Here is a 20,793-nt window from a genome sequence, read left to right on the forward strand (position 1 = left end):
TGACACCAACAATGGAGAACTATTTCTCCCACTGACACCAACAATGAGGCATTATTCCTCCCCTTATTACCAAATATGGAGCACTATTCTTTCCACAGACATCAACGATGGGGCACTATTCCTTCCCCAATACCAAAGATGGGACACTTTTCCAACCACTGACACAAATAAAGGTGCACTATTTTTCCCACTGACACCAACAATGGAGAACTATTTCTCTCACTGACACCAACAAGGGGGCATAATTCATGCCATGGACAACAAGAGGGGACTATTTCTTTCACTGACACCAATAATGAGGCACTATTCCTTTCCCTATTACCAAAGATGGGGCAATATTCTTTCCACAGACACCAACAATGGGGCACTATTCCTCCCCCTAATACCAAAGATGGGACACTCATCCTTCCACTGGCACTAATAATGGGGCATTATTCCTCTTACTGACACCAACAAAGGGGCACTATTCCTTTCAATAAAACCAACAACGGGGCACTATTTCTCCTGCTCACATCAATGAAAGGGTACTTATTCTCCCACTGACACCAACAATGGAGCACTTTTCCTCCCACTGACACCAATAATGGAGCACTATTCCTCCCACTGACAACAAACAATGGGGAACTATTCCTACCGCTGACACCAATGATGGGGCACTATTCCTCTCACTGACACCAACAAAGCGGCCCTATTTCTCTCTCTGACGACAATGAAAGGGCACTAATTCTCCCACTGACACCAACAAAGCGGCCCTATTTCTCTCGCTGACGACAATGGGCACTAATTCTCCCACTGACACCAACAATAGAGCACTATTTCTCCCACTGACACCAGCGATGGGGCACTATTCCTTCCGCTGACACCAACAAACGGGCACTTTTTCTCCCACTGATGTAAACAATGGAGCACTATTCCTCCCACTGACACCAACAAGGGGGCAGAATTCCTGCCACAGACAACAATAGGGCACTATTTCTCCCACTGACACCAACAATGAGGAACCATTCCTCCCCCTATTGTGCTGTCTCTTTAGCTAAATCACAGTGCCCAGGAAATTCTTGGTCATCATGTCATTAAAGGTACATTTGTAAAACAAAGACTATACAGTATATATACGTAAATATACAGTATCTGAGTATTAAGTGTGTTTCAGATTTATGTGAGATGGCCCTCTCAAGGGCTTAAATGTGAGCCTAGGGGAGTGATTCTAGCTGTGGGGGGGATGGGCTTCTGAAATGACCATAGAGACATGTGAGCCTATAAAGCAGGATCACATGGGCTCTATGATCATCCCAGGGAGAAGAACGGTTGGCTGTGTTTACAACAGCTGACCGTTCTTCTCTCTCAGCAGGGAATGATCGCCTGACCCATGCATCGGCTTCCCCACTGACGAGCGGGGGCGGGAGTGCAGCGCGGGCGGCATGCGCTCGCCCCCTAGACTCCCGAGAGCGAGTGCCGTACATGTATGGCGATTTGCCTGCAAGCGGCTGCCTGCTGCAGTATAACTGCGGCGGGCGGTCGTTAACCGCTTAATGGGATCTATAGTTACTTATCTGAGTTCTTACATCCCCATGTTGGAGAGAAGGTCTGGCCTTCTATCAGGTTGAGGTCAAGACTCTGTGAAAGCCAGTCAAGTTCCTCCACCCCAAACTCGTTCATCCATGTCTTTATGGGCCTTGCTTTGTGCATATATATATATATATATATATATATTTATTTTTATTTTTTTTTCTTTGGTAATACATTTTTTTAAGCCAGGCCCACATTTCCTGGTTTTCCTGCCTAATTGAGTTTCACAAAGCCTCGCTGCCAACAGCTTTCTGGGATGCTAATGTCCTGCAACCCAAGAAGCTTTGGGAGCCATCTATTACAAATTACACATTGGTGCGTCATCAGGGGGCCGGCTGCAAGAACCCTGATGATGTCACAGATGGCAGTGTGGTACTCTATGTACTTAAAAATGAAAAATGATTCTAGATTCTTAATACTGTAGGCTTTGCTAATGAGGATGGCATGAAAGGAATCCAACTGTGAGATAATCAAACCATGAATGTGATCACCACATACAGAGTACTTAAAGCCCTATGAACACAGCATGCTTGGACATAATGATTGTTTACTAGGAAATAATATTTCCTATGCCTAGAGCAGGCATCATTGTATATTTAATACAACTTTTAAAAAGTAATAAGGAATTAGACAGAAGGATGGGGTCCTAAGGTAATTAGCTGCAGTTATTTATATGCCATACTTTATTTACATATTAGGTAACTGTTAAAATCCATAGTATTGGATCATAAAGATTTGCTATCTGTAGGCAACATTACAGCTCTAGGAAGCCATTGATAACTTAGGACCTAAGGAGGAAGGAGTGGCAGGGGAGCACTAGCAAGGTAAGTATATGTGGATATACATTTGCAAAGACACTGTCACTATGCCCTGAGTGTGTATTTCTCTATTTTTCTATCTATAATCAACCCCCCCCCCCCCCCCCAAAAAAAAAACGGTTGCAGCCCTTCAAAAGCCTGATTTTTTTTTTTTTTTTACCCGAATCCTGGGCCATGCCAAACAGCAACTCTGGTCTGCTCTTCCTGCCTTCTGGTAATGGCCAGTGAGGACACCCATCATACTAACGGGCAATTAGGAATGTGTTACGCAATAGTCTCAGAGCTTTGCCTGGCACAGTGACCCAGGATTTGGATGAAAAAGTGGGGTCTTTGTTGCAGGTAAATACAGGCATCTCTAGGTGTCTGCACTTTAAACCATACAACTATAACTTCACGTTAATAAAGAAAAATGTAGACTTGCAGTGGTGTTCCACTGCCTGCACTTTAAGGTTACATGAGTTCAGGGGTGCAAGGATATGGTGCGTTACTTACTCCAATCCTGGCTCCGGCAGGGTCCCTCAGTCCATGTGACCATTCCCCCAGTCTCCGTAGCACGCTTTCTGAGGCTTGCGTCCTCATGTACAATGCAATGCTTAAAGCGCCATACTGTGCGGAATGACACCGGACAACCACCCACAGCCTGGAGCTTGCATGAGCCAGGAATAAGGTAGGTCACATATGACAAGCACAAGGTCCGTGGGCTGAATCCGACCCTCCAGGCCTTGTCATGTGGCCCTCACATTCAGTTTTGCAGCTGGAACATGGTGGAACTCCATTTCGCCTCCTCCAGCTCTCACCCTCCGCTTCTGATCTCCTCTGTCACTTGTAAACACAGAATCCTTCTGTGTTTACAAGGGACAGCTTTGTTTTTAGCTGCTCCCGAATCTAACAGATCTCTGCACGCATTCATGCGGGGACACATCTCCAGAATATGATGGAGAGAACGATTTCCCTGCAGGGCGAGACAGAACCACCTATACAGGGAGGTAAAAGACCTGGGCCAGGTGGTGGTGGGGGGTGGTTGGGGTTGAGGTTGCACACCCTGCACTCTGTGTACAGAACACCCCTGAACTTTGCACTCTGTACATAGTGCACCCCTAAACCCTGCATTCTGTACATAGCACACCTCTGAAGCTTGTACTCTGTACATAACCCGCTCCTGAACACTGCAGCCTGTATGTAGCACACCCCCAGATACAATTGGCCCTTTGGGCAACCATACCGCAGCCCATGATGAAATTGAGTTTGACACCCCTGAGGTAAGGATTACAAGCTTATCTCTGCACCCCTATATGAGCATTTAGCCTTTGCAGTGCAGTGGGGTGCCGGTGTTCTACCGAAAACTCCAACTCGCCAAAATCTTCAACCATGTCACTTCCGGTGACTCTACAGCAGGAATCATTGGAAATTTTGACGAGTTCCTGTTTTCACAGTTTACCGGTGTTCCGTGGAAAAACCATACCCGTGAAAATTCCCTACCCTCGTCACTTCCGGTGCACCTACGTCGCACCTACCTCTTGGACCAGCTGAGCAGGTTACCATTGCGCATGCTCAGAAGTCCGGAGGGTAGGGAATTCTCACGGGGTAGTGTGTTGTAACCTTACACCGCATCAGCTGTTGCCACGGTAACATTAAAACATGTCCGCTGCAAGATAAAATCATCTCCGCTCCTACCCCTGTCACTTCCCTGATCTTGGCTACTAAATATAAAAGCGGCGGCGGGTCTATGAAAATATAAATCACGGAGCCGAGATCTCCGTGGTTTATATTTTCATACACCCGCCACTTTTACATTTAGTAGCCGAGATCAGGGAAGTGACAGGGGTAGGAGCGGAGATGATTTCATCTTGCAGCCGACATGTTTTAATGTTACCGTGGCAACAGCTGATGCGGTGTAACTCTGAGCATGCGCAATGGTAACCTGCTCAGCTGTTCCATGACGTATGTGCACCGGAAGTGACGAGGTATGGAATTTTCACGAGGTATGGTTTTCTAACGTTACACCGGCAGCCTATAGACTACGGTACATGCTATAATGACTGGACATTGTTAGTAACAGCCGCTACTAACCAACAACATGGCCGCCTCTAAGGCCACGACAACTTTTTTCCTCCTTACTCGGTGTTCTGTGAAAAGAGGCAAGTGGTTGTGTACTGGAGTGTACAGGCTGCCAGTAATCTGTGAAAACAGTAACTCGTCAAAATCTCCAAATATTCCTGCTGTAGAGTCACTGGAAGTGACGTGGTTGGAGGTTTTGGTGAGTTGAAGTTTTCGGCAGAACAACAGTGCCCAACTGCAAGGGTACATTTTGTCTCATTCTCAGAGTTTAGCTTTAAAAGGGTTAGTTCACCTTTTCAGAAAAAAATACAAAGGTGATCTAACACCCTACACTCTCCCCACCACCCTAGTCCCCAATGTACTTACCTCCCAGGGCGCATCAGTCCGTGGATTCTTTCTGCAGGGTTTCTGGGATGGATCAGAGCGTTTCTCTGTGCCAGCACTGACCAATCAGAATGGCTCTGATCTGTCCGGGAAGTCCTGCACAGAGAAGAGTGGGATTACAAATGCCCAGACTGCTGCACCAGCCACATGGGCACTGACAGCTCATCACCCAGGGACAGAAGGGACTGGAGGGTGTACAGTGTTCACTTTTTCTGTAAAAATGAACTAACACTACAAGCTGCTGCACATCCCCCTTCTCCTAAACTAAATACCAGGCAAAGGTGAAGGGAGTGGCTTTTAACTGCACGGCAGGACAAGGTTCTGAGTCACTGACGTAAAACAAGTGTATAGATTAACATATTCGGCGGCTGAACGTGTTGAAGCAAGACAGCGAGAAAGCCAGTCAGCATGCATTTTCAGACAGAGTGGCAGCTTCTATGTTTTTCTCATAACTGGTGTACTGTGTTACAATATGACAAATGATCAAACAATGGTGGTAAATGGCGAATAATTTATTTCAGAGGCAACTGATCCTCTGGAAAGGTGTGCTGACATTTGACATTTACTCTGATTGGGGGAACCTTAGTGGGTGACGTCACATGCTTGTGATGAGGAAACATATCTTACAACACATCGTCGTCACATGCCTGTGGTATGTGATCACATGTAGGTTTTATTTTACTTGTCTCTCTTCCTCCTTTATTTCTCACTTGTATGTTTACTATAGAAAGTAGCAAACACATAACTGGCTGGGATGGTATGTTCCTCGAAAATGCTGTCAAACGAGATATGTAAATGCTATAGTTACATTGTACCATAACAAAGAGTCTACTAAATTCACTGCCTTAGATATTATGGGTTGAATTGGCTTCCAACTGATATCTATAAACATTAAAGGAGGGCATTACTCTCCCAATCAACATTGATTATTTTTAATCCTCATGCTGCTAGCATTAGTAAATAGATAGGAAAGTATGTCATATTTACTTGTTTTAAAAAATGTCTTCAGTTACTTCCTGGTTTCTTGCCTTGGCAAATGATGTCATACATCCCAAAAATTTCAGCAGGGTCAACAATTGGGGTACTTTTTAACTGCTTGCGGACTGCCCCACGTACAGATACTGTGACAGGGCGGCCGCTCTGTGCCAGATCATGTACCTAGTATGTGCAGTGCTGTATTTTGGCCTAGGCCGACAAGGCCCAGGCCTAGGGCGGCACTTTGCAGGGGGGCAGCAAAAAAGCCGCCCCCCCTCCACCTGAGACTCTATTGGCCACTGGTTGCCAGAGCCGCCTCTCTCACCTCTCTCTCTCCCTCCCTCACCCACCCCCCTCTCTCTCTCACAACCCCCCCCCCCCCCGGGGTGCGCCCAATTTTAGTCTTGCCTAGGGCAGCACAAAACCAAAATGCACCACTGAGTATGTGACCTAACGTTCTCGGGCCTGGGGCACATGCGCGCCCTGTAGGCGACCTGCTCCGTCTATGATTGGACAAAGCAGGTCTGGCAGACGCCATGTCCGCTGGGACCCACCTATCATCTGGGAGACAGGCAGAGCGGCGGTCTGCCTATGTAAACAAGGCAGACCGTTGTTTTGTAAGAGGGGAATGTACTGATCCTGTGTTTCTAAGCAGGAACACGGATCTTCACCTTACCCCAGTCAAAGTACCTCCCCCACAGTTAGTAAGCACTCCCTTTTTTACATGCTTGATCATTACTATTTTTCAGGCCATTTAGGGCACAATTCGGCGCTTCCCTTTTTTGTGGACTGTTCTGATTTGGTGTTGAGCTGGAGGTTTTGACACTAGTTCGGATCTCGTGCCTTGTGCTACTTGAAAATGGCCGCGACGCCAGAAGTGACATTCCAACGCCGGTGTTGTATCAGATTTCCCTACCTCGTCAGATTTCCCTACCCTCGTCACTTCCGGTGCAGACGGGTCATTTATCAGCTGTTGCCGCGTCCCAGTGCGCATGCCCAGCCAGCAAATGATGAATGGCGCACCCGCACCGGAAGTGACGAGGGTAGGGAAATCTGACGAGGTAGGGAAATCTGACACAACACCTGTGCTGAAATTCCTTTGAGATGAAGTTCATAGGATATGATGTCCTGGACTCCGTAAAGATGGTGTCGAGACCGGAAGTGACGTTCCGCTGTCGACTTTTAGCCTCTTCAGACGTTTTCTTACAGGATATGACGTCGGAGACTCCTAAAAGATGGCGACGAAACCAGAAATTAAATCTTGCTGTCCCCAATTAGGAGAAATCCGATGTAAGATGAGCACCATGTATATATTGGACACATAGGCTACATTAGCAATGCAAAACAACAAGAGAAGGGCGCACCTACCTTGCACATTACCACTAAAAAGGTTTATTAAAATCCAAAAAGGTAGCATACATTGCACTCACAAACATAAGATATAGACACGCATGTAGGAAATCGGGACCAATCGCTTCTAGACCACTCCAATGCTGCTGGATGACGTGATGGCATCCGCAATGACCTGGCTGACGCATTTCGAGGGAGAACCCTCTTCTTCAGAGCCAAAAGTGTCACTTATAGTACCTTTTTGGATTTTATTAAACCTTTTTAGTGGTAATGCGCAAAGTTGGTGCACCCTTCTTTTATTGTTGTTTTTCAGTGTAATTGGATACCCTTGGTCCTGAAGGGGCAGCAAGACCGCAAGTTTTGTGCAAAAAGACCATTCAGATCACTCACCTTCTCGCATATCACTTGAGCACAGGAGAGGTAATGTTTTGGGATATCACACATTAGCAATGCTTCTGATGATGCGCGTGGCGTGAAACAGCCATAGAGCCCAATGATATGTCTGAGGTCCAGCAGCCATTCTATGATTAGTGTGGCGGCATCTGATGTAAGCGATATTTACACTACCTGTTTCCTTCGAATATATTGGACCCTGTTTTTATCTATCCGCCAGTGCTTCAATTCATTGATCTGGCTACTTGTTGTTTTTTTGGTGACTTGTGTACATGAGTCAAAGTTTTTTTATGTAATTTTATTTTGTTGTTTTTATCTTGGATTCAATAAATACTACACTATGAGTATTTTTCTCTTATGCCTTGATTTATTCCGGTTTGTTGGCTGAGACATCCTTGAAGGCCTGGTATTTTGGGGAAATTTATCATACATATCTGCCAGTGGAAACCCGAGAAGAATATCTCATCAGATGAGGGTGTGATTGCTTTCCTATAATTTAGACAGCAATTAATTCTGGTGAGTTTGCATTTCAGCTATTTGGTGAAGGCGTATATAGCACGGGAGACACCTGAGATTTACGTTCTACACCTGGCATATGATATGAATACCTGTTTTTCATTTTGATTGACTTCAATGGACACTTTTTTATGATCAAAGACACTGTATCTGTATTGCACATTTAATCACTGAGCACCTTATATCTTTATTATATTAATTTTAATAATAATTTTTTAATATGGACATTTTATTTATGATCATGGACACCGTATTAGGAGTAATTTTTCATTGTGATTATTTTAGCGCTGCATTCTTTTTCACACTCCCTAGGAACACATTTAACCCTAATGTTAACCCCTTTCCTGCCAGGGATATTAGGACAGTGACAGTGCATATTTTTTTAGCACTGTTCACTGTATAAATGTCACTGGTCCCCAAAAAAGTGTCAATTCAGTGTCCGATTTGTCCGCAGTCCCTCTATAAGTCGCTGATCGCCGCCATCACTAGTAAAAAAAAATCCCATAGTTTGTAGATGCTATAACTTTTGTACACATTTTTATAAGCTTATTGGGGTTTTTTTTTTTTTTTTTTTAACCAAAAACTATTTTGCAGAATATATATTGGCCTACATGTATGTAGAAATTTGATTTTTTTTTTTTTACATTTTTTTATTGGGTGTGTTTTATAGCAGAAAGTAAAAAAATGTTTTTTTTGTTCATAGTGCAAAAAATAAAAACCGCAGAGGTGATCAAATACCACCAAAAAATAGCTCTATTTGTGGGAAAAAAGGAAAACATTTTATTTGGGTATAGCGTCGCACGACTGCGGAATTGTCAGCTAAAGTAACGCAGTGCTGTATCACAAAAAAATGGCCTGTCATGAAGGGGGGTAAACCTTCCGGAGCTAAAGTGGTTAAGTAACCAAGGAACCTTCAGGAGGAGTGGAGAGGAGGGAGAGGAGGAAGGGTTTTCTCAGCTAAGCACACTCTCCTGCATGCATGCTTGAACTAAGGACAGATGGATTCCAGGAAGTAAAGGCTACATGAATCATTTGCCCTTACTCAAGATGGCCATGGCCAGAAATGCTAGGGGGTTGTTTTTCAAAGTGATTACTTATTAAAATAAAGCATGGAGACATGGATGGTTGGGGGAGTTTACTTTGCATATTAAAAACAAATTAAATAGTGTTTTTGGTTTGTGGTGCTCCAATGCAGTGAAAATGCGCTTTATTGTTAGCCATGCACACATACTGTAGATTTCTCTTTTTCAGCCCATAGACTCAACAAGAGAAATCTAATAGATTCCTCCATCCACGATGTAACTTCTTGAGCACTCAGGAACCCCGAATCCCAGGGTGTTTTAATATGCAAAAACCAACGCATTACATATTCAAGCCCGCACCATCTTGCCTTCCAGTGTTTCCTATTGACCCATCACTATGATAGGTAGCCTTTGTGGCATGAAAGGTGGAAGGGATAGGCCAGCTCTCAATCCAATTAGGAAGAGGCAAAATCTGCATTAGCGTTTCCCAGTATTCAAGGCTCCCTAGGTCAGAGATGGTGAACCTTGGCACACTAGACTGAACCTTGGCACACTAGTTTTATAACTACATTTCCCATGATGCTCAACTACACAGCAGAGTGCATGAGCATCATGGGAAATGTAGTTCCAAAACATCTGGGGTGCCAAGGTTCACCATCACTACCCTAGGTACTCGAGAAGATGCCTAGAAAATGTATACGCTGATCAGCAGTTAGTTTAGAATCTTATAATACTGTCCATTGTGCTTTAAATTAGACATCTAAAGACAATATCTGATTTTGATTTTCTGTGGGAAAAAAAAAATCATAGTTTATCGTTACTTCCATTTTTTTCTTGTTCAAATTTTCTATTGAAAGATTTTTAATGACTTGCTGACTACCCCATAGCAGATTTACTGCTACAGGGCAGGAGTGCTGCGCAGGATTACGTATATGTACATATGTAAACAAGGCAGAATGCTGTTCTGTCAGTACAGAAGGCATGGATCCTGTATTTCTGTAAAGCAGAAATACCGATTACTGTCTTCCACTAGTAAAAGCATGTCCCCCACTACACTGAAACACCAGCTAGGCACACGGTTAACCCTTTGATCGCCCCTTATGTTAACCTCTTCAACCTGTCATTAGTACAGTGACAGTGCATATTTTTAGTACTGACCACTGTAATATATAATTACATAGTTTGCCAGGTTAAAAAAAGACACAAGTCCATCCAGTTCAACCAATGAAAAAAAAAAAAAAACAACAACCATACAATCCCATTTACACAATCCTATACCCACAGTTGATCCAGAGGAAGGCAAAAAAAACACAGCAAAGCATGATCCAATTTGCTTCAGCAGGGGGAAAAAATTCCTTCCTGATCCCCCGAGAGGCAATCGGATATTTCCTGGATCAACTTTACCTATAAATGTGAGTACCCAGTTAAATTGTGTTTATTTAGGAAAGAATCCAGGCCTTTTTTAAAGCAATCTACTGAGCTGGCCAGAACCACCTCTGGAGGGAGTCTATTCCACATTTTCACAGCTCTTACTGAGAAGAAACCTTTCTGTTTTTGGAGATGAAATCTCTTTTCCTCTAGACGTTAAGAATGCCCCGTTGTTCTCTGTGATGACCTTAAAGTGAATAATTCAACACCAAGTTCACTATCTGGACCCCTTATGTATTTTTACATGTTGATCATATCCCCCCCCCCCCCCCCGCCCCTTAATCTCCTCTTCTCAGGAGAGAATAAATTCAGTTCCTCTAATCTTTCCTCATAACTGAGCTCCTTCATGCCTCTTATCAGTTTGGTTGCCCTTCTCTGCACTTTCTCCAGTTCCCCAATATCCTTTTTGAGAACTGGTCCCCAAAATTGAACTGCATATTCTAGGTGAGGTCTTACTAATGATTTGTACAGGGGCAAAATGATATCTCTCTCTATGGAGTCCATGCCTCTCCTAATACAAGAAAGGACTTTGCACGCTTTGGAAACCATAGCTTGGCATTGCATGCTATTATTAAGCTTAGGATCTACCAAATCCCCCAGATCTTTCTCCACCATTGATTCCCCCAGTTGTACTCCCACTAATAATAATGTAATAATATCACTGGTCCCCAAAAAAGTGTCAAAAGTGGCAGTTAGTTGTCTGATTTGTCCACCGCAATATTGCAGCCCCGCTATAAGGAGCTGTTTACCACCATTACTAGTAGGTAAAAAAATATATATATATAAATATATACTGTATATCCTATAGTTTGTAAACGCTAGAACTTATGTGCAAACCAATCAATATATACTTGTTGAGATTTTTTTTTACCAAAATTTGTAGCAGAATACATATTGGCCTAAATTGATAAAGAAACTTGATTTGTTGTTGTTGTTGAAAGTTGTCAGTCGTTCTTTGTTTATAGTGCAAAAAAGAAAAACCGCAGAGGTGATCAAATACCACCAAAAGAAAGCTCTATTTGTGGAAAAAAAAGGAAATACATTTTATTTTTACCGCGCAATTGTCAGTTATAGTAACGCAGTGCTGTATCGCAAAAAATGGCCTGGTCAGGATGGGGGGGGGGTAAATCTTCGGAGGTGAAGTGGTTATCCTTATCTTAGTAAATAAAACAGGTCAGTCCCACCTGAGGCACAGTGTATACAGCAGAGCCATATCTGGAGACAAGTATACACCATCTATACTGTCCATAGCAACCTGTCAGTCAAATGCGTCCTTTCATGTACTACCTTCTATTTGGAAAATGCTGGAATCTGGTTGCTTTGGGCACCACAGGCTGATCCTCTTCTTAAAAGAGAAGTATGGCTACTTACAGACGTGAGATGGCCTGATACAGCAATTTATCGCTGGACAGGGTAATAATTTCTAGTCTATAAGTAATATCAGACATCACCAGGTTACCTCTCAGGATCACCATACACTTTACAATCTGACTATACAATCCTGGTTCAGTCAGCCATAGGCGTGCGCACAGGGTGTGCCAGGTGTGCCTGGGCACACCCTAATCATCCTATGTGGCGCAGATTACCCCTGTTTAGACCCTAAAAATATTGTAAAAAAAAACTAAAACTAAAAATAATAAAAATAAAAAAGAAATGAAAAAAACTACAGTCACCATCCACTGCCCTACTGACACCAATCTCTGCCCGACTGACACTGTCCACAGCTCTACGGACACTGTCAGTATATATATATACATGCACACACGTGTTTGAGCTTTGGGGTGCACACCCTAATGCCATAGGCTGCGCACACCTATGCAGTCAGCTTTAGATTTTCCAAAGCTATGTAATATGAGGACCTACCTAATCTATCCAATCAATTAACGAGGTGTGTCTGAAAAGTTTGGTGAATTATCCAATATCTCAATGGAAACATGGGCCAGGTGCACGTGCATGAATATGACTATCCAGAGACACAATGAGAAGCGCTACCTAGCGTGGAGTACACGTGACCATTCGGGTAAACCCGCTGCGGGCAGTTGAACGTAGTCAGTGTGAGAGGTAGGGTCACAGTGCAATGGAGCAACAAGTGAACATCAAGTTCTGCCACCAATTAGGGAACATGGTGACTGAGACACACAAAATGTTGGTGTACAGGATGGAAGCCGTGAGCAGAAGATGTGTTTACGACTGGTTCAAACGCTTTCCCAACGGAAAGTAATTGACTGAGGATGAAGTTCGGGTCAGCCGTTGATAAGCAGAATCCCAGACATGATCGAACGAGTGAGACAAATGCTGGCACCAGATGGGCGACTGACTCTACAATTAATGGAGGAGGAATTGGGCAATAGCAAGGACACGGTATGCACCATGGTCTGGGAAGATTTAGGTAAGCGGAAGATCTGTTCCCGTTTTGTGCCGCACAGGCTGACAGATGAACAGAAAGTAAAACAGATGGAAACCTCTGGAGATTTCATTAACATGTTTGACCATGATCCATCCTTTCTGCCAATCATCATCACAGGGGATGAGACCTTGTGCTACCAGTTTGATCCTGAATCCAAGCGTGCCTCAGGGCGGCGTACCTGTTCTCGATCATTCACTGCACTCCCCTGATCTGGCGCCTGCGGACTTCTTTCTGTTTCCCACCCTGAAGAGCGTCATGAAAGACGCACGTTTTGCAGACGTGGCGGCAATCCAAGAATGTGTGACAGCGGTTCTGCGACCGATTCCTAAAGAGGCCTTGGCCGTTTCCAGAAGCTTTATGAACATTGCCAAAAGTGTGTTGTAAAGGATGGCAAATGTTTTGAAGGCCAATAAGAGTAACTTACATAGTTACATAGTTAGTCAGGTTGAAAAAAGACACAAGTCCATCTGGCTCAACCAATAAAAAAATTTGTATCTTCTGTATTGTTTGTTTTCTGATACCTTTCAGACACACCCCATATATCCAATCAGGCAGACCCTTGCACTACGTAGTTGTTGATAGATCTATGGCTCCATTCACATTTGGCGTTTTGGACTCTCTGGCAGACTTGCTGCGATAATGCCCGCAATCTCAAATCGCACTACAATCGCATGTTCGGGTGCCATTAATTTTCAATGGCCCCTAAACTTGGTGCGGTTTTGGCGGGATGATCGTGCGGCAATCACAGCGAACTGCAAAGCGCAAAGTTTGTTGTCCAAAGGAAGCTCCTTTTTGGGTGACAAGCTCCACGCATTGTGGTAATCACGGCAAAACCATACCGCGTTTAGGTGCCATTAAAAATGAAACTGTCCGAGATCCTGAAATGTCAAATGTGAATGGAGCCTAAATAATATTGTAAAATCAGATTGTTTATGTTTTGTAAACTTTAGGGGGAGGATAAACCAATCAGATGGGTTACAGCAGCCTTTTTCAACCAGGGTGCCTTAAGGGATTTTCAGGGGTGCCTTGGCAAAATGCCTAAAAATTGCCCAAAAATTGTATACAAGCTGGCATGTGGATAAAGCCTGCCTTTTAGATACACAAAGCCACAGGTTTTCGATGTACACCATTACAACCTTCTAGCCGCCAGCATTCTAATGACCAATGGCATCACCAGGTGATAAGAGGATGTCAATCACCTGTATAGCATCTTTGTTTCATCCTTCCCTGCCCCCCTCCATCAGCATTGAGGGCACCTTAGCTGAGTGATGGAGAAAAACTGAGGGAGAAGAGAAACATTGGAATACTAGTCAGTACCAGTTTGAAAAAGTGTATTTGCCATGGATGAACAAATCACCTCTAACGTTGGGTGCCCTACTCGTGTGGATGTTTCTGCGTTATGCAAAACTATTCGGATCGTTTTTAAATTTTAGAAAGGGGTGCCTCAAGACTGTCCATATTTTTTAAAGGGTGCCTCAAGACGTTCCATACATTTTAAAGGGTGCCTTGACTGAAACAAGTTTGGGAAACACTCTGTTGGAGAACCCATTACAATAACTTGTCACTGCTCGTGGTTAGCAGTGCCTGGAGCAACCATCTCTTGGTTAGCCAAGGTAGCGGTGCATGTTTATCTCTGTACCCAGGGACAGGATTAAGTAGCACAAGGAGCCATTTAGTTGTGCTGCAGTGCATGGAGCATGCCGTTAGAAGGAGAGAGCAGAGTGACAAAAGGAAGAGCTCATCAGTCTGCTGCTTCGCCTTTTACTTTCCAGTAGTAGGTTAGGGGCATCAAGGAGTTTAAAAAGTGTTAGGCAGGCTATACATGGTGAAAATTTCTTTCCTGCAACCACAGGTTGCAGGAAAGAAGTTCGCAGGATTCCCCCATCAACATAGGCAGTGTTGACAGGGGAATCAGCAACTGTCTTCTCCCGGCAAGGGGGCGGGCAGAGGAAGTTCTCCCCACCGGGAGAAGGCAGTGATTATTGCTAGCAGCTATAGCCGCTGCTTACAATAATCCCAAGAGAACCCAGCAGGCTGGCTGTACCCAAGTTGATCCATCGATCAACTTGGTACATTCAGCCTGTCAATTAACGTTTCGAATCTCAGCCGGTTCCTGCTGAACCGGCTGAGATTCAAATCCTGTATGGCCGGTCTTACTGTACTGCAGAGAAGAATCAGCTCTCCTCTTAAATTGATCAACTTGGTACATTCAGCCTGCCCATTAACCTTTTGAATCTCAGCCGGGTTCCTGCTGAACCGGCTGAGATTCAAATCCTGTATGGCTTACTGAACTGCAGAGAAGAATCAGCACTCCTCTTCTGCCAGAAGGGACTATGTAATGTAGCAGATCTGTGTAGATCTCAGGGATGGATGGACAGAAATGCTAAACAGTCCCCTTTTATATATTTCAACTTAAACTTCCAATTAAAACCATGCCAACAAAATTAGGCTACAAGTATATTATAGGGCACCATACCCCAAATAAAACCAGGTTGAAAAAGATGGCTACAGCATGAGGCGGCATTTGGCCATGGTCTACTGCAGCTAAATGGTCGCTTTCATAGGCGTGCGCACAGGGTGTGCCAGGGGTACCTGGGCACACCCTAATCACTCCGTGTGGAAGAGATTCCCCCTGTTTAGACCCCTGATATTTCACCAAAGCCTCCTAACGGGCTCCTAAAAAAAACTGTAAAAAACAAAAGTAATTGTTAAACACAATAAAAAATAAAAACAACTGACACTATCCACTGCCCTACTGACACCAATCTCTGCCCTACTGACACCGTCAGTGCATATGTGTTTGAGCTTTGGTGTTTGCAGTCTTCAAACTATGGCCCTCCAGTTGTTCAAGAACTACAATTCCCATCATGCCTAGTCATGGCTGTGAATGTCAGAGTTTTACAATGCCTCATGGGATGTGTAGTTCCGCAACAGCTGGAGGGCTGTAGTTTGAGGATCCCTGCCCTAATGCCACAGGCTGTGCACGCCTATGACCGATTTGATGACATCATTTACTATACATTCATTGGCTCGCACTAGCGTGTCAAAACTTCTCTTTTCAGACAAATGAAAGTATACTGAACATGTGACCATGACGGAGGCCACCAATGTGTAGTTCGGAGAGCGGTCACCGAGTCACAATGTGGTATCTATGCGCCCTTACTATCACTATTGAGACAATATAAATATATTGATTCTGATTCACATGTAACATTTGTTGTTAGTGTTTCACGTGGCTTTGTTGCAAGATGCTTTCGATTCTTTGTATCAATAAGTAAAACATAAAAAAGAAACAAAATGATAAAAAATCTTAAAGATAACAAACACAGAAAATCATGATAGATGGATAGATAGATAGATAGATAGATAGATAGATAGATAGATAGATAGATAGATAGATAGATAGATAGATAGATAGATAGATAGATAGATAGATCGATCGAATCCCATGAACCCTACCAGCATTCTCTCTGGATCGTGTAGCCTCCTCCCTCCATATATCACATAGGTTACGTCGATTGGCAGATGTCAGCGGACAGGATAGCCTCTTCTATTCTGGCAGGAATTAAAAAGACGCAAGAGGAAGGAACATAGAGTGAGTAAGGCCTCTCTGTACAAGGCCTGCCTGGAAGGCAGATGAGGCCTGTGATCTCATGGTCACAGCACTACTCCTCCCACCGGATTGTCACTAGCTACTCCCACTATTACCATAAGGCAAGCCCACAGCTCTCAAATGACAATCAGAGCTGTTCCCAGATAATGACATCACCAAGCCCTATTTATAAATGACTGCTCACGTTGCTCCTGGTGCCCCAGCAGAGCTCTGAACACTCGATTCACATTATCACACTAGCTGCATTGTGTTATTATGTTACCGTCATCTCCCATTCATGCACTCATTTACTTTGGGAAAGACACAGGGACTTCATGCCTTCTTTTTTTTCCCTTCATTTGTCTTCAGTTGTGACGATATTCTCTACTTTAAGGTGTTGTATAATAGGTCTCTCTCGTCTCTTCGTCTCTCATTCACTCACCTAGTAAACGATTGTTCCTTATACAGAATGGTGCACGGTTATATAACCCATCCTGGACTACTTTCAGAGATGTATAGTAACGAAGTAGAACTACTTAAGTACTGTACTTAAGTACCGAAATGCGGTATCTGTACTTTCCTAGAGTAGAATTTTTTTCTCCTACTTCTACTTTTACTTCACTACATTTTTTCGATGATTTCGATACTTCTACTCAAGTATTTTTTTTTTTTGTGCTGCATAGTTACTCGTTACTTTTAAAAAAATTACCACTGCCAGAACAGTAGATGGCAGGTTGCATAAAGCTCAAAAAAATGTGTATAATGTCATTTGTAAATCAGCGCATACGAAAATAAAGGCTGTGTATAATAAAAGCTGCTATACCAAATCTTTCCAATAAAAAGAAAATATGAAACAAACAAATAAATGGTGCTACAGCGCTTAAAGTGCATCAAGAAACTACTAACAAACACAGGTTAATCATTTGAATAAATCATTTGAAATAATAAAAACAATATGATGTTCATACTTTTGACTTCTTTCTTTAATAACTACATAACACAGTACTTGTACTTCTACTTTCAGTACTTGAGTAGCATTTTTTTTTTATAACTACTGGTACTTTTTACTTTTAGTACTTAAGTAGCAAATTTTTTGAAAAAACTACTTGCAATACTTAAGTAAAAAAAATGTTGAATACTTTAGTACTTCTACTTAAGTAACTTTTTCTGCGAGCACTTCCACTTCTACTCAAGTAATTTTTTGATCGAGCACTTGTACTTTTACTCAAGTAGAAATTTTGAGTACTTTATACAAGTCTGACTACTTTCCACTGAAGAGAAGCAATGAGGCAGCACGGAGCGATGATGACGAACAAAGTGCGAGAACACATAATCAAATTAGCTGTAAACATAAGCTGAAATTTCATTGGTTTCTGAGGGGTACTGCGCTACCCTTTTAGCCATTTATACTGTTTATAGCATAAACCTGAAAGTACTGAAAGTGGAACTTTACCCATATCTTGATAAAAAATAATGTTCTTTAGCAAGAAACCTACATTCCATATTAATAATTATGCTACCAAAATGAGTGTGTGCTGTAAATTGCCTGCAGCATTGCTCCTGTTTATTCTTGCTGGAGTCTGCCATTTTGCTGAAGCCTAGATCCCCTGAACAGCAGTAAATCATAACCCGGAACTAAACCCATCAGTTTCAAAAAAAAGTTACGTTTCTGGAATGCCAGGATTGCTAACTGTCACATTTGCTTGTTTCCTCAACCAAATTATTAAAGCGGAGTTCCACCCAGTGAACGTTTTTTTTAATAAAAATACCCCCGGGACAGTCAGGGCTAGTGCATTCCACAATGGCTAGCCTCTGATCTGTCCCGGGTTGCACTTACCTGAAAGAAGAAATACTTACCTTGAAAATGTATTCTCCAGCGCTGCCATCTCAGGTGTGGGCAGCTTGAAGCCAGCGCGATCCTCTTCTGCGTCCTCTTTCGTCCTCTTCGGTCCCACGATGCACTGCGCCGGACCCGCCGTCACTTCCGGTGCCGCAGCGTCATCCCTGCACAGCTTCTGGGCATGCCCAGAAGCTGTTTAGCAAGGTATGACGGCGCCTGCACTGGAACTGACGTCGGGGCCGGTGCAGGCGCATTGATTCCTGGGAGCGATGACGTTCAGCTCCCAGGAATCATTGCAAAGCCAGGAAGTGACGAATCGCCGTGGCCGCCGAGGGGAGGAAGAGGAAGTAAGGTAAGTATATTTTCTTCTAAACGAGGTAAGTAAAAAAAAAAATTGCGATTATCCATTTGTTTTTCAGGTGACCCAGAGCGAGAAGATGGAGGTAAGTATAATTTTAGGGTGGAACTCCACTTTAAACTATCAAACCAATCGTCAGTAAATTTACTGACAGTTTGTAAAAATCTGTGACTTTTACAACTGACCTTTAAAGCAGAGTTCCACCCAGATTTTTTGTTTACCTAAAAATACCCCTAGAACAGTCAGGACTAGTGCATTTAACCACTTAAGCCCCAGAAGATTTTACCCCCTTCCTGACCAGGGCCTATTTTGCGATTCGGCACTGCGTGACTTTAACGGACAATTGCACGGTCGTGCGACGCTGTACCCAAATGAAATTGACGTCTTTTTCTTCCCACAAACAGAGCTTTCTTTTGGTGGTATTTGATCACCGGTGCGATTTTTTGATCATGCGCTATAAACAAAAAAAAGAGCGACAATTTTGCAAAAATAACAATATTTTTCACATTTTTGTATATGAAATCCCCCCAAAAAAAATTAAAAATCTAAATTTTTTAACATTTTAGGCCAATTTGTTTTCTGCTACATATGTTTGGTAAAAAAAATTGCAAAAAGCGTATTTTGATTGGTTTGCGCAAAAGTTACTGCGTTTACTAAGATTTTTGTCATTTTTATTGTTTTTTTGTTTTAACGAGTAATGGCGACGATCAGTGATTTTTTTTGCGGGACTGCGACATCGCGGCGGACAGATCGGACCCTTGACTGACATTTTTGACACTTTTGGGGGTACCAGTGACATTACTACAGTAATCAGTGCTATACATATGCACTGTTACTGTAAAAATGACACTGGGAGGGAACGGGTTAACTGTATTGGAGAGGGAGGGGTGAAGGGTGTCCCTAGGGGCGTGCTTCTAACTGTGATTGGATGTGGCTGTGTGTGTAACAGCAGAGATCAACGGTCCTACATAGCAGGACCGTATGATCTGTGCTGTTACACAGGGGAGAATGACAGGCGGCTGTGTTTACATTAGCCACCTGCTTTTCTCCAGGTGTAACCGACGATCGCGAGTGACCGGCGGACATCGGGTCCACCGGCCACTCGCACAGGGGGGTCCGTGAGCGAGCGGGAGTGCGCCTCCGGCGGCGCGCGCTCGCTCCCTAGAGCCTCACAGGCTAGTACCCATACGTCACTTTGCCTGTGAGGGGCTGACTGCCGCCGTATATAGTTGTGCTGGCAGTCGGCAAGTGGTTAAGCAAGAAACCTACATTCCTACATATTAATAATTATGCTACCAAAATTAGTGTGTGCTGAATATTGCCTCCAGCATTGCTCCTGTTTATTCTTGCTGGAGGCTGCCATCTTGCTGAAGCCTAGATCCCCTGAACAGCAGTAAATCATAAAACAGATCTAAAACCCATCAGTTTAAAAAAAAGTTACATTTCTGGAACGCCGGGATTGCTAACTGTCACATTTGCTTTTTTCCTCAACCAAATGATCAAGCTATCAAACCAACCGTCAGTAAATTTACTGACAGTTTGTAAAAATCAGTGACTTTTACAACTGTCCTTAAAGCGAAGTTCCACCCAAGTTTTTTTTTTTTTTACCTAAAAATACCCCTAGAACAGTCAGGACTAGTGCATTTAACTAACGATAGCCTCTGAACTGTCTCCTGTTTAGTGTACCTGTAAGAAGAATTACTTACCTTGTAAAGTTCTTGTCCAGCGCTTCCATCTGCGGTGTGGGCAGCTGAAGCCGCAGTGTCCCTCTTCCTAGAGTTCGCGAGTCCCAGAATGCCATGCCTCGTCACTTCCGGTGCAGGCACGTCATCCCACAGCTGGTTCTGTGCATGCCCAGAAGCTGTTCTCAATCATTCAGCAGGGAATGACGCGCCTGCACCGGAAGTGACGAGGGACACCGGTGCAGGTGCATTGACTCCTGGGATTGATGACACTCATCTCCCAGGAGTCAATGCAAAGGAGGAAATGGCGTCGGCGGCCGCGACCGCATAAGGAGGAAGTGGCAGGAAGATAAGTTAATTTTCATTAACAATAAGGTAAGTGCACCAAAAAAAATAAAAAA

General features: G+C 43.5%; 1 protein-coding gene across 2 annotated transcripts in view; it reads right to left on the minus strand.

The window, feature by feature from the left end:
* The window catches only part of CUL1 (cullin 1), a 171,015-nt gene extending 154,406 nt beyond the window's left edge, over nt 1-16,609 (minus strand). For both annotated transcript variants that reach the window (XM_082258155.1, XM_082258153.1), the window contains exon 1: nt 16,380-16,609. The gene's annotated coding sequence lies outside the window, so the exon portion shown is untranslated. The remainder of the gene's footprint in view (nt 1-16,379) is intronic.
* Nucleotides 16,610-20,793: the final 4,184 nt, after the last annotated feature.

Source organism: Pelophylax lessonae, assembly GCF_965119305.1.
Source record: "Pelophylax lessonae genome assembly, chromosome: 5".
Lineage (NCBI taxonomy): Eukaryota > Metazoa > Chordata > Amphibia > Anura > Ranidae > Pelophylax > Pelophylax lessonae.